Here is a 13,947-nt window from a genome sequence, read left to right on the forward strand (position 1 = left end):
TTACTACCAGTCTTAAAGGGTGTACATACATTCCTCTCACGGCACAAACAGTATCAAAAACATAAATCATCGTAACATTGTTTGATTTTGAAGAACAAATGCATAGGAACTCATATTCACACGCTCATATAGTGAAATACACCTACCTAGGAACTAAAAAATAAAAGTCAAACTGTACGGTCCCAAAAAGAGAAGTCTGAGAACAAAAGAAATATTCACCCCCACATTGCTTAGAATGTTCTAAAACAAGACCTTTAGATATCAGAAAGGAACCAAGTGGGGCTAGGTGGAGGATCTGAGGTGGACCAGCTCACTGAGAAAAATTAGTTCCAGGGGATCCTAAACAAACAGGGTGAGCCCAACCCCCAGGATCATCTAAATTTGAAAAGGGCATTACATTCTAAACTACCTTAAAAGCAAGAACAAATCCCAAGCACAGAGTTTCTGTTCACTGGCATTTTTTTTTCCCCCATCTCAGGGCTCCAGCCATTTCTTTTTCTATCTCCCATGATAGCAAAAAATGAAAAAAGAAAAGTCATTGTTAGAATCTGTTTCACAGGGCCAACACTGTGGCATAGCGGGTAAAGCTGCCACCTGCAGTGCTGGCATCCCATATGAGCACTGGTTCAAGATCCAGCTGTTCCCCTTCCAATCCAGCTATCTGCTATGGCCTGGGAAAGCAGTAAAAGATGGCCCAAGTCCTTGAGCCCCTGCAGCCATGTGTAACCTGGAAGAAGCTCCTGGCTCCCAGCTTCGGAGCAGCGCAGCTCCATCCGTTGCAGCCAATTGGGGAGTGAACCAACGGATGGACGACCTCTCTCTCTCTCTCTCTTTCTCTCTCTCTGCCTCTCCTTCTCTCTGTGTAACTCTGACTTTCCAATAAATAAATCTTTAAAAAATAAAAAAAGAATCTGTTTCACCTCAATAAGTTTCAGCAAAATAGGCAAACATAAATTACAGGTGTCACCCTTCAAACAGCCTATCTCCCTTTGATTTTGTGACCAGATGTTTAACAGTTCTCATGTTCAAAAGTTGAAGATTGTTATTTTACTCCTTTGTTAGGATAAACATCTGATTTATTTGCAAGATAAGGTACTTGACCCAAAAAACATCAATAAGAGACTTTGTACTGTTTGTAGTGGCTCTTTTTATCATGCAGACCTCAACCAAAGACCCAAATCCTTATCTCTGGGGTTCCAGAACCTCATTTCCAAGTAAATCCTGGAGTAAGGAGACAAGTAACCCTATTCTATGCCCTTGCTCCACCAGAACCTCAATCTCACACCACACTCCATCCCAAACTTTGTTAACCTTCCATTCTAGGAAATCAACACCACTCTCTTGGTCATCCCAGTTCCAAGTCAGTTATCTGCCCACTCTCCCACTTTCCTCCTCATGACAAAGTGATTTATTTATTCGCCAAGCCCTATGGCTTCTCTGGCCCACAGCTAAAACCTTATTCTCATTTCCTCCCAGCTTCTAGGCATCCAAGCCTCACCGCTAATCATCCAAGGCCAACAGAAGGCTGTAAGACAGGAGTCTCATACTCACACATCTCTAAGGACAATGCAGCTGCAGCTAGCATACAGGAGGAAGGAGGCAGGCTAGGGGGTTTAAAAAAAAAAAAAAAACAGCCAAGAATAAACAACAAATAGCTACTAATATGGGGCCTCAGTGTCTGGGAGAAAACAATGAGCTGTTTTTCATCCAGAATGAGTAGCAAGAGTTGGGGCTGAACAGGGCTGCACACAGCCCCTCAGATGCAATCAGGAGACACTCTGGCAGGTGCCTGCAGGAAGAGGGTGCTGCTGTGGTCAGAGCTGTCAATGTTGCAGAGGATAAGGGAAATGTGGAGCTTTTATAGGAAATCTCATTGTTAAATACTGGCAACCATTCTGCCCCACCAGCCCCAAAATATTTTAAGTATTTATTTATTTATTTATTTGAAAAGCAGAATGACAGAGAAGGAGGAAAGAGAAAGAGCGAGAGAGTGAGCGAGCACGTACAGCACCTTCCACCTGCTGGTTCACTCCCAAATGCACCCAACAGCCAGGACTGGCCAGGCTGATACCAGGAACCAGGAGCTCCATCCTGGTCTCCCACATGGGTGACAGGGACTCAAGCACTTGGGCTTTTACTGTCTTCCCTGGCGCTTTAGCAGGAAGCTGGATCAGAAGGCAAGCAGCCAGGACTGGAACTGACTGGCACCCTAATATGGGCTTCCCAAGCAGTGGCTTCATCTACTGCTGCACAACAAAATGTTTTTAAACATCTACTGCTCCCCCAAAAGATGTTTTAAATAGACACATCCCAGAAGTGTACTCAGCTTTGGGGCCACACATTTTCAAACTCTGCTACAAAGCACAGTGACTTTTAACTTACAGCCTAAAGTTCAGATGTGTGAGCTAAGACATGTTTATATCCCTTCTCGGGGTCTCAGTTTCTCCTTCTGTAAAATAAGACTGATGAGAGTAGGTACATCATAGAGTATGTGTGAGCATGAAATGAGATAATGCAGGTTAGGAGTTTGACCAAGGTCGGCTTTCCAAGCATTATCGTAACCTACAGGCAGGCACTGCAAGGAAACCTTCATATGGCTCCAAATCTCCCTTTCTAATCTTTCTTCTATGGTCTATACAGTCAAAACAGTCAAGTCACATCACAAAGCACTTTATACTGTGAGCCTCTGTTCCTTCCAGCTGTCTCGGGACTTGCAGGCCTCCCTGAGACTCAAGACACTGAGTCTGATCCCAGTGATTAAAAGTACATCCACCTGCGGTGGGCTTTCAGCCTAGCAGTTGAGGTGCCAGGACATTATTTTGGGCACCCTCATCCCATATCAAAGTGCCTGAGTTCCATCTCTGGTTCTGGCTCCCGACTCCAGCTCCCTGCTAATGTAGAGGCAGTGGTGATGGTTCCAAGTTACCAGGTCTCTGCTAACAATGTGGGGAGATCTGGATTGAGTTTCCAAGTCTCAGCATTACTCCCCTGCCCGTGGCAGACATGTGGGGAGTAAGCTAATTGATAGTCTAACTCTCAAATTAAATAAACAAATGTTAAGTGTCAAACATAAAGATATACACATGTGCACATGTATGTGTGTATGCGTGTGCACAACAGGTTTTTGTACAACATGGCTCCTGAACAAAATTCACCTGCCTCACATTTTCTTCCTGCAGTCCCTCTTTTCGGAATGTCCCCTATGTACATCTCTCAAAGTCAGGGTATCAAAATGATACTCTCCCAAAGGCTGGTCAAATGGCTGCGGCTCTCAGATGGTTTTTGGTTGATCCTCAACCCTCTGTATCTCGTGACCCGGATAATCAGCAATCTGCCGTTTATAGTGATGTGTCATTCCTTACTCAAGTACACTAAGATCAGCTTGGTTTTACTGAGCTCTCCCTGCCCAGTCCTAAATAGAGGAAAACTGATCAATGATCAATAAATGGAAGGCAGGGAAAGATAAAGCACTAGGAAGCAGGGAACTCTCGTGATGTGGACAATGGCAAGATGACTGCTGTCACCAATTAAGCTCTGCCGTCTTTGAATGCAAACAGTTGCCCCTATCAACCTTTCATTTTTCATTTCTGAACAATACACAAAGTTATCGTCCCTCCCCCACCCCCATATTTTTGGTGCTGGTGGCCTCAACAAACACTTCAGCTTTCCCCTTAGTACTGAAAGTCACCATTGTATTCAAATATAATTTAGGGGTGGGCACTGAGATGCAATGGGTTAAGCTGCTGCCTGAGATGCTCACGTCCCAGGGACACTGGCAGCCTATACTGCAGTGCTGGTTTCAAGCCCTGGCTACTCCACTTCCAATTCCAGTTTTCCTAATATGCCTGGAAGGCAGCACACGATGGCTCCAATGCTTGATCCCATTACCCATGTTGGATACTTGGGTAGAGTTCCAGGCTCTCCTGGCTTTGGCTTGGCCCAGTCCTGGCCATTGAGCCCATCCAGAGAGTGAAACCAGAAGTGGGAAAATCAATCAATCAATCAATCAATCTTTCTCTGTGTGTGTGTGTGTGTGTGTCACCCTGCCTTTCAAGTAAGTGAAAATAAATAAACATTAAAAAAAAACAATCTAGCCGGCGCTGTGGTACAGTGGGTTAAAGCCCTGGCCTGAAGCGCCAGCATTCCATATGGGCACCAGCTCGAGTCCTGGCTGTTCCTCTTCCGATCCAGCTCTCTGCTATGGCCTGAGATAGCAGTAGAAGATGGCCCAAGTCCTTGGGCCCCTGCACCCACATGGGAGACCCAGAAGAAACTCCTGGCTTCTGGCTTTGGATAGGTGCAGCTCCAGCCGTTGTGGCCATCTGGGGAGTGAACCAGCAGATGGAAGACCTCTCTCTCTGTCTCTACCTCTCTCTGTAACTCTTTCAAATAAATAAAATAAATCTTAAAAAAAAAAAAACATAATCTAAATAAACATGGAGACAAGTGGCTCCATCCCCCAGTTTTGATACTAATTGGGATGATAATGGCACACCCTTAGAACTGGTCCATAGCACACACCAGTCATTTTAAATGAGAGAAGCAAGCAAAGACCCTGATACAGTGAAAAGAATTTGATAAGGGTGGAGTTGGGGGGATGGGCATAGACTTTCTATAGAAAGATTGAAATCCATATAAAAGATGAAATTAAACTCTCATCCAGATTAGCAACTAGTCAATAAACAAATTAAGGCTAATTTCCACAATACTTAGAACCACTTTTTTCTAACTGCCGATTAGGACCCTCTAGCAAGTTGTAAAATCAATTTAGAAGATAGAGATCAGAATATAATAAAAATTGAACAGAAATCAGAAAGCATTAGCATAATATTTGGTGAAACATAATTCAACTTTATTTTTAATACGTGTGTGTGTTTGTACTAGGTCATGATGTAAAATGCATCTCTGAGAGCCAAAAGTGTTTTAAAAACGCAGAAATGGAACATTTATGTTTATATAAAGTAATCTCCAGGGACTGAGCTTTTCTGTTGTTTCTAGGCCATAGTCTTAAGAGATTTGTTCTAGCCACCTGTCACTCACAACAGCCCAGGTTCTTCCAGGTCAAAGGAGCATATGGAAAAGATCATTTGGGACACCTGTCCCTCACCGTATTCCTTATGCCTGAAAAGGAAGGCAAGGGTTACTCTTGATAACCTCTTTTACCTTTTTCCTGCTGACTGTTCCTATGTCTATTTCTGTCTGGTAAGTCCTTGACACCAAGGCGAGAGACACAACAAGTCCATAAGTTTCTTGGTGACGCCTGCCTACAATCACTACCCTGCCACTTAAGGAGAGTGGCCAAGCTCACACTTGTACCCAGAGTTAGGTACAACTCACCAAGAGCTACTAGTCGTGGAAGATTCAAAACTTGGTCTAACATGTCACCTCCAACCACTCCCTCCATTCCAGAATGCCTTTTCTCAAGTTCTTGTAGGTGCAAATTGTTCTCTAAACTCCAAGTATCACACCACTTCTAATATCCAGTTTTGTCCGAGATCACCTCCTACTTTCTCTATTTCCTTTTCTCTCATTCTCATCAAACTCAAGGTTATGTTTTGGAGGGTCAATCAATGATTCTTTCATAATTGGCTCAAAAAGAAACAAACACTAGAGTAATCTCTTTTTTTCCATTGGACTCCATACTGCCTTGTCACTATTAACAGCCAATCTTGACTTAAGTAAAAAACACACAGACGTTGGAAAGCTCTACATGGTACATCCTTCCCAATCAGCCCTAAAAGACGTAACAAAAGAAGTGTTCTCTTTGGATGCCATCCATTTGCCAAAGAGGTCATCCACATTGTTTCAGTGCTCCCCCAAGCACTGCCTGAGTTCTCACTGTGGCTCTTTGGGAACACCTGCAACAGGTAAAGTCCGGGTAAAGGAATTGATTGGCCAAGCATTTGGGTTCTAGCCACATACATGTTAATGCAGTACTTCCAGATCTTTGAGACATAAAAAGTGAGTTGAGATACTCCTTCCAAAAATAGAGGCATCACTCTTAAATACAAAACAAACAAAAAAGGAAGCATATTATGAAAAGAATACGTTTGCAGGATTCACCAAGTACAATTTACAATCAAGCATAAAAAATGCGTATCAAAAATCACTCCTTCTATGTGGAGTGCTTTTCATCCTGACTTCCAAACTCATACTTAAGGACCACAGTGACTTGCACCATCTTCTCTGAGATGTTCCTGACTCCTTAAAGGATATACAGTCCCTTTGCTCCCCTAACATACAGTTACCCATTCATCCTCTCAGCAAATAAAAAAAAATTTATTGGCTGTGTGGTCCGGGTCAGGCATTGGGTTAGATGCAAAAGATACACAAAAGATGAATAAGACACAGCCCCTGCCCTCAAGGGGCCCAGCAAAAGAATATGAAAGGTTTTAAACTGGTGAAGGGAAATGAGTTGTGTGGGAAGAATAAATGGAGGAATGAATAACTTGAAGTCCTTGCCCTCAAAGAGATCAATCAAGTCCTAGCATGAGGGGGTGAGGCTGATAAAATGCTAGGAGATTCTCAAAAGGCAAAATCCGGGAAGCATTCTTGCTAGGAGTGAGATTCCTCTGAGCACTGAAGGATTTGGCTTTCCCCAAAAGATGGGGGCAGGGCAATGCAGAGGATCAGGACAGCCAAGGCCCGGCCTCAGCACGAACAAGTGGGGATCCATCAGGACCCCTCGCTAACTGTGGCCCCTTCACCTCACCCAAGCCACCCCCACCCCCACCAAGAAAACAACCTTCCCCTACCATATGAACCTGCACAACCTTTGGAAATACAGAAAGTTACTTTCCCAGTCACAGAAATAAAAGCCAAACACCCAGAGTAAACAATGAAGCCACTCTAATGGGCCAAGTGGAATGTTGGTCAGGGACTGAAACCGAGAGAGTCAAACACCTGAGTGGCAGGGGCTCTGGAAAACAAAGCTCTTGTGAATCACACATGCGCCTGCAGACACAGAAGCAAGTCCGGATGTCCAGGGCTGCTTAAAGGAACCTAGGAATATTATTTTACCATGCAGGCGGTTTGAATACGGAGGGCAGGGAATGTATTTGTTTTGACTTTGGAAAGAAAGTTGCATGGTCTCTCTTTAGCAGATTTTGAGAATGTAAGTTCAAGCAACACTCCCTCCTGTCATAACCAAAGGCCATGGTGTGCCAACCACACCAACTGGATGAAGCTGTTTCAGATAAGAGGCCTTAGTTCAATGTCCTCTGCAACAGACAAATCCTGGTTTGGAGCCTCTGACTCAAACTAGCAGAGCAAGCAAGGGCAGCCCCTGGCCAACTGCTAAAAAAGAAGAGGTAAATCTTCCATTTGGTTCTTCAGAGAGCTGGAGCTGGCCACAGAAAGAAACAGTTTTCACTCCAAAAGATCAAAGAAGACATTTTATACCAGGAAACCCAATTCCAAATCCTCATTTCCAGGAATAAAGTCACAGTGCCCAGTACTTGCTTGGGAAAATAAAACAGGATTCTGTGGATTCCAAAAATCTCTGATGGCTTTATTTCCCAGCCTCACAAGTTTAATGTTGTTAACGTTTTACCCAGGCACTGCTTTCACTTAAACACCACTCCCAGTCCTGAATGTCACATTTACCGCCCCCCTCCCCCCCACCTACCCAGCACAAGGGAAAGTGGTTTCACACGTTAGGACAGCACTCTTTGCCCCATGCCAAGTACTAGAGATAGAAGACAAGGTGACGCTGAAAGGTGCCAGCCGCAGTCCAACTTATGTCCCTGTTAACTGAAGTCAGGAGAACCCCACTGCAGCCAGGCTATTACTCTAGTCACAATACTGAAAATGAGAGTGGGAGGAACAGAAAATCCAAGGGATATTCCTTAATATAAGTAAGACATAATGTACGTAAGTACGAACAATATAAGACAAACAATGAACTCGCCTTATAAATAAATACAAGCCAGGGTCTTGTTACACAGCAAATGGCTCTTGTGTGACAATTTCATGCAAAGCACCAACTCTAAGAGGCACCAAACATACTGTAATGAAACATTTCCCCAAGTAATCAGCTATGAGTTAACAGTCACGTGTCCAATTTTTATTTGCATTTTACAACAGAAGTATGCATCTTATATGTAGGTTATAAAGCCTCAACATAAAATCAGCACCCTAGAATTCATAACCCAATCAGAAACGCCAGATCACCATCAACACCCTATCACCTACCTCCTCCATCTTTGTCTCAGGTCCTTAAAACATATACATACTTTATCCTGAATTTACGGTTTCAGTACAAGTCTGAATACAACTTTAAGATTCTTTTTTTCCTAACAAGTGAGTTGGCTTTCCATATGTGGCAGTGATATATTGTTTCCTCTTAAAAGAACATCTTTGACTTTCTATTTAAAAAAAAAAGGTAAATCACTGCTTTAAAGAAAAACATTAACAGACCAAGTGAGAATTAGTGATGGTGAACTCATAAAACATTAAATGAATGAATGAAGTTTGGCACTCACTGCAAAAGTGGCAAGGAACATGAGTTCTAAAGTCCCAGACCCCCAGTTCAAATCCCCACTCCACCACTTACACTTTCCAAGTCTCAATGTCTTACTGTAGAAGGGTGGAATCGCAATCACACATACGATGATTATAAAAATGTAATGGAAAAATGAACGTAAGAGCTGAGCACACTGCTTGGCACATATCCAGCACCCCCAAATCAGTCTATCTGTCATTAAATTCACCCAAACACATCAAAGGATTTTGCCACCACCAATAGCTTATTCTCCAGAATTCCAAACGAGCTGAGCATGAGACGTCTTCACACAAAAACAAATCAAGATGCAGGGATCCAACAGCCGGACAAGCCACAAAGGACAACTCCCAGTCCCAACATTGATTCAATCTTCACCTCATGACCTTGAATAGCAGGATCATTTTTCAAATCCATTTCTGTCCTCTGCCTCCTGCCCCACAAAGCTGGACTACTCAACCCAACCCTCAGAACTATCCAGAAGGCTGTCACGATCTTCATGAGACTCTTTCGGTCCAGTCTAGGCTAAGAGTCGGGCATGACCTCTAGGTAATAGCACAATCCCTGGTAACATTTTTGGTGGACACGTGAGGAAAATCTGGCAAACCACTACTTTGAAAAGAAAAATAACTCCATGCTATTAAATGAATTAAATTCCTCACTTCTAAAATTAAATGCATTATAGTCCTGAATGTGGCATCCTGACTCTGCAGCCTTAATACTCCTTTAAGTTACTCAGAGTTAATAAGCAACATGTCCAGATTCAAACAATCACTTTCTGCCAAGGCACAAAAGTTGTGAGACAACTAACTAAATCAAGTTTTATTTAAAACCACTCTCTCCCCTTCAAGTAAAACTCCCCAATACAGCTGGGAAAGAACAGCATGAACCAAACCCATGCCCGACCTTGCTGCCTGCCACCTACCCAGGAGTCATCTCCACATCATTCCACCTTCGAGTGTGTGAATAAGGGGTGACAGAAGAAACACTATTATCCAATACATGGTTACATCAACTTCAGGCCTCCATTCCAGCGTCACAAGACTTCTACCTCTTTTTTTTTTTTTTTTAAATTCCAGGACAGAAAACAAGAGCAATTGAATCACGTAGTAAGTGATTTGGTGATCACATAGACAGTGACCCAGGTCCTACAGAGGCTTGGGGTAACTTCCTGACCTGAGTGGCCCACGGCAGTGAAACGGGTGAGGCCCGTATTTCATATTTAATCAGTCTGCACCCTGTAAAGCTGCATGGCGGGGCCGGCATCTGAGGTCAGCACCAGTCTAGTGTCTGCTGGCTGCCGGAGCCTGGGCTCCTGGCCAGCAACCCACCTCCAGAGACAAGCGCCAGGACATACTATAGTGTTTCCATTTAAGGCCCGCCACTTGGATCGGCCCATCTTTGAAATTTCTTACCACCACCTTCCCAGGAAGAGCTTTTGGGGGGAAGAGAAGGTGGTGCCTGTTTTTTGCCCCCGCCTTCCTTTGGGCTATCCATCCCAGAAGTCTGCATCTCTGGAGCTGGAATCGTTAGCACCACAGGATCACGTCTCATTTCAGGGCCCTCTTTTCAAAAAATAGAGGAAAGTAGGGTGGGACTGGCCCTTTTCCCCCATCATCTAATTCCTGTCACATGGCGGGGGGGGGGGGATGTTTCTCAAAAAAAGAGGGGGAAGTTCAATAAAACTGATACATCCATGGTATTACCTTGCTGCCTTCTCCAAAAGCCAAATTAATGACAACTTTTCTAACCGGGACCTGTCTTCCGCTACTAAGTGGAACTCTTCCTTCTCTAGGTAGCTTTCTCCAAGCTTCTCTCCCTTGCAACGAAGCATTCAAAACTCCAGGGGAGCCTCGGGTGAGGAGGGGGCAAGAGGAAAACCTGGCACAAACTGGACAGAGCTGAGCCAGTCTAGAACCCGGCTGAAGTTCCTGAATCCGGCGGCCCCAGAGCCCCACATCTCTCCGGAGCGCGCCCAAGGTTCTAGCCTCACTGTTTTGGTTACAGTGTTGAAGGAAGGGTTTTAAACTTGGCAAAGTACCGTGCAACATCTGTAACCACATTTGCCTTCTGGGGATCGGAAGATGAATCCCACATTCCTGGCTTTGAAGCTTTTTGAAACTGCACTAAGAAGAACGGAGGGAGGGAGGGAGGGAGGGAGTTGAGCAGAGTTTATTGGCTGCCTCTCCAACAGAAAATTCTTCTTGGAAGGGATGGATATTTTGAGGGTGGGGGTGCTTCGCTCATCTCTCCACTGGCTCCTAAGCTCAGCCAGGAAGGGGAGCCCCGTGACCGGACGGCCAGATCGATGTACAAGTCAGAGGCGCACACCCTGAAGGAGTTCACCCCACACACATACACACACACACACACACACTCACGCGCGCGCACACACGCACCGCACAGCGCAAACCCGAGACCCCCGCTCCATGCCGCTGCCCTCCCCCACATCCCGCGAGCAGTTCAGGCCCAAAGCAAGACAGTTTGGGTCCGCGGCGGCTACCCCCACCGAGAGGGGATCGAGCGAGGGGGAGAAAGGAATGAAAGCGAGGGGGAGGCACCGGCAGACGCCCACCCTCCCGCCCCCAATGCCTGTCTCTCCTGGGGCGCGGCGCCCTCCTCCCTGCTCCGACCCGCAAGGCCGGCGACCTCTCCTCACCTCTGGTCCCGCCGCGGCCGGGGGCTGAGCCGGGGGCTGAGCCCAGGGAGGCGGAGTGCGAGCAGCCGGGCGCTGCAGGTCGGCGCGGCGCTGGGAGGCGCGAGGCGGGGCGGGGCGGCGCAGCCGGCGAGGGAGCCCGGAACTCTGCGGGGCCGAGGGCCGGCGGCTGGCCACTGGCGGCGGCGGCGGCGGCGGCGGCGGCTGCAGCCGAGCGGTGCACGGGGCTGGGGGCTTCCCAGCGCTGGGCGGCGCGGCTGGCCGAGGAGCAGGCTGGCAGCGGCGGCGGCGGCGGCGGCGGCAACCACCCGGGGGAAAGAGCCGGGGGAGGGCGGGGAGGCGGGGTGGAGAAGAGGAGGAGGAGGAGGAGGAAGGGGAGGAGGGCGGGCGGATAAACTTCCCGAGGCGCAGAGGCGCTGAGGCGCGGGCGGGGAGGACGGCCGCGGGCGGGCGGGCGGGCCGGGGGCTTGCCCCGGGGGGCGGCGGGGGAGACGGTCACAGGGAGTGGAAAAGTTCCCCCAGCGCCGAGGGGGAGGCTGCGGCGGCGGCGGCGGCGGCGGCTGCAAAGAGCAGGAGCCGGAGCGGGAGGAGCGGGAGGAGGAGGAGGAGGAAGTGGCTGCGGCGCGCTCGGCCAATGAGTGTCTGGAGCTGTGATTAACCAGGCAGCAACACATCATTTCCTCCCGGCGCGGATCCAGGGAGCCGGGAGGGAGTGGGAAGGCGGCGGGGCGGGGCCGTCCCCGCGCCCCCTGCAGGCGCCGGGCCGGGGGCGAGCCCGCCGAGCCCCGCCGAGCCTGACCGCGCCGCCCCCGGCGCGCCGGCCACTGTCTGGCCGGGCCAGCGGCCGGCCGGGAGGAGGCAGCGAGCTGGCCGCCCGCGGGGCTCCTCGGCGGCGGCGGCGGCGGGGCAGGCCCGAGCCGGGCTCCCGCAGCCAGGGTGGGAGGAGGAGAGGCCGCGCGGCGCGGGTGAGTGCCCAGGTAGGCGCGGGCGGGGCCGTCTGGACAGCTCCCGGGGGCGCGCGGGGCCGGCGGGCGGGCGGGCGGCTGCGGCTGCGGCTGCGTCCCGGGCCCCGGGACTGCGGGCCGCGCGCACCGCGAGTGCTGCCTGTCACACAGGCTGGGCTCGCAGAGGGAAGCCTCCGCATTCTCCTGCGGGCCGTGGCTGATCCGCCTTCAAATCCCGTTCCACTTTGCTCATTTCCTCGCAAGGTCTGGGGTTATGCAAGAGCTTGCCATTTTCACAGTCGGCTTCCTTAGTAATAAAAATAAGCATGGGGGGGCTTCTGCAGTGGTCTGACCGTGACCTAGGCGCCGTGGGAGTTTACAGTGGGAAGGAAGGAACACTCCCTGACGCCCAGAGGCTGACAACCTCGTTCCTTAGCTGCACAAAAACACCCCAGTGTGCTAATATTATCCAGAGCATCAAAAAGGCATGCAAGGATCGAATTTTGCATAGTGCCTGCTGAGTGGAAGGAAAACACCGAGCCATTTTCTGTACCTTCTACAAGCTTATGATAGTCCTATCACAAAGCAAAATAAAAGCATGAGACCAATAAATGGGAATGCCGTCGTTTTTATCTCTACAGGTTCATTCATGCAGAGGGCATTTATTGGTGTCTGCAGTACTGCACAAGGTTGCAAAGGAAATGGAAGAGCTGCTCCCTGCAGGTCAGGAGTTTGCAGTCTAATTGGGAACACACGGCATAATGTGTATCCACGAAACAGCCAGAAAATGATCCCCACTTGTGATATAAGCAAGAGGAGGTTGGGGGTATTTTTTTCATAAGAAGGGCTTTGTATTCGTGTGATTGGGGATTAGGAGACAAAATGTAAGCCCCAATGAAGACAAGAGTGCCTCAAAGTACCCCTGTTATACGGAACAATATAAATGGGACCTCAGTGTCACTTGGCGGAAGTATCAGCCCTGCCATTTACAAACTGTTTTGACCTTGGGCACGTTTTTAATCCAAGAAGGGAATAAAGGCTGTCTCATGAGGTGGCTGTGTGGTTTGCATGAGATTAGACACTTGTGAGAGCGTTTGCAGCTGCTGTTGTGATTGCTCTTCAATCCTGTCCATGTGCAGAGTCTTCCTCTTACACGCCGGCCTCCTGTTGGTAACCTCCATGAGGGCAGGGGCCACGTCCAGTTGTGTTCACCTTGGGTTTTGATGCCTAGCAGAGTGATGCATGAGAGTGCTCAATAAAGCTTTCCTGATAAGAGAATAAATGAGATAACAGTGTTAAGCTCTCAGTTGTTCCTTTTATCTGTTCCTTGACTTGGCCCTTTGATAGTGTTCTTACTTTGTGACTGGTGCAGTGCAAAATCCCCTAACTCAACTGTCTTCTGTCTAACCTCTATGACCCAGAAGACTGGGAGGATTCTGCTTGGTACTTGTGGCCTTGCAATACAGAGTTGGGGGGGGGGGGTGCGGGACAGGGGCAGGTATAAAGCAAGAGATATGCTGGGGTATAGCCCTCCATTCAAATGCTGCACACCCAGTGATACAGCACCCAGGCTTGGACACCTTAATCAACTTTGGCACTATTAACCATTTTGGCTGGATCATTCATTGTTGTAGAATGCTGCCCTGTGCACAACAAAATGTTAGATGCATCCTTGGGATCTATGTAGTAGATGACACTAGAACACCTTCCTCCCATAGTTGTGACAGCCAAAAATGTCTTCAGACATTGCTAATGTCTCCTGGGGTGGGCCAGGAGGGCTGGGACTGCCCTCTTTTGAGAACCACTGCCTTAATCCAAGATCAAATCCATTGACTTAACCCTGCAGG

The 13,947-nt window shown here is 48.1% G+C and overlaps 1 protein-coding gene and 1 long non-coding RNA gene across 2 annotated transcripts in view; one reads left to right on the forward strand and one right to left on the reverse strand.

Annotated features, from left to right (window-relative positions):
• The window catches only part of ACVR1 (activin A receptor type 1), a 134,719-nt gene extending 123,470 nt beyond the window's left edge, over positions 1–11,249 (reverse strand). Inside the window, exon 1 of the mRNA XM_062186980.1 lies at positions 11,160–11,249. The gene's annotated coding sequence lies outside the window, so the exon portion shown is untranslated. The remainder of the gene's footprint in view (positions 1–11,159) is intronic.
• Positions 11,250–12,051: 802 nt separating this feature from the next.
• LOC133766116 (uncharacterized) lies at positions 12,052–13,151 on the forward strand. The gene is made up of 2 exons (XR_009866673.1): positions 12,052–12,133; positions 12,742–13,151. It is a non-coding gene; the product is annotated as an uncharacterized LOC133766116 (long non-coding RNA).
• The last annotated feature ends 796 nt before the right edge of the window (positions 13,152–13,947 follow it).

This window comes from Lepus europaeus, chromosome 1 (assembly GCF_033115175.1).
Source record: "Lepus europaeus isolate LE1 chromosome 1, mLepTim1.pri, whole genome shotgun sequence".
NCBI classification, from domain to species: Eukaryota; Metazoa; Chordata; class Mammalia; order Lagomorpha; family Leporidae; genus Lepus; species Lepus europaeus.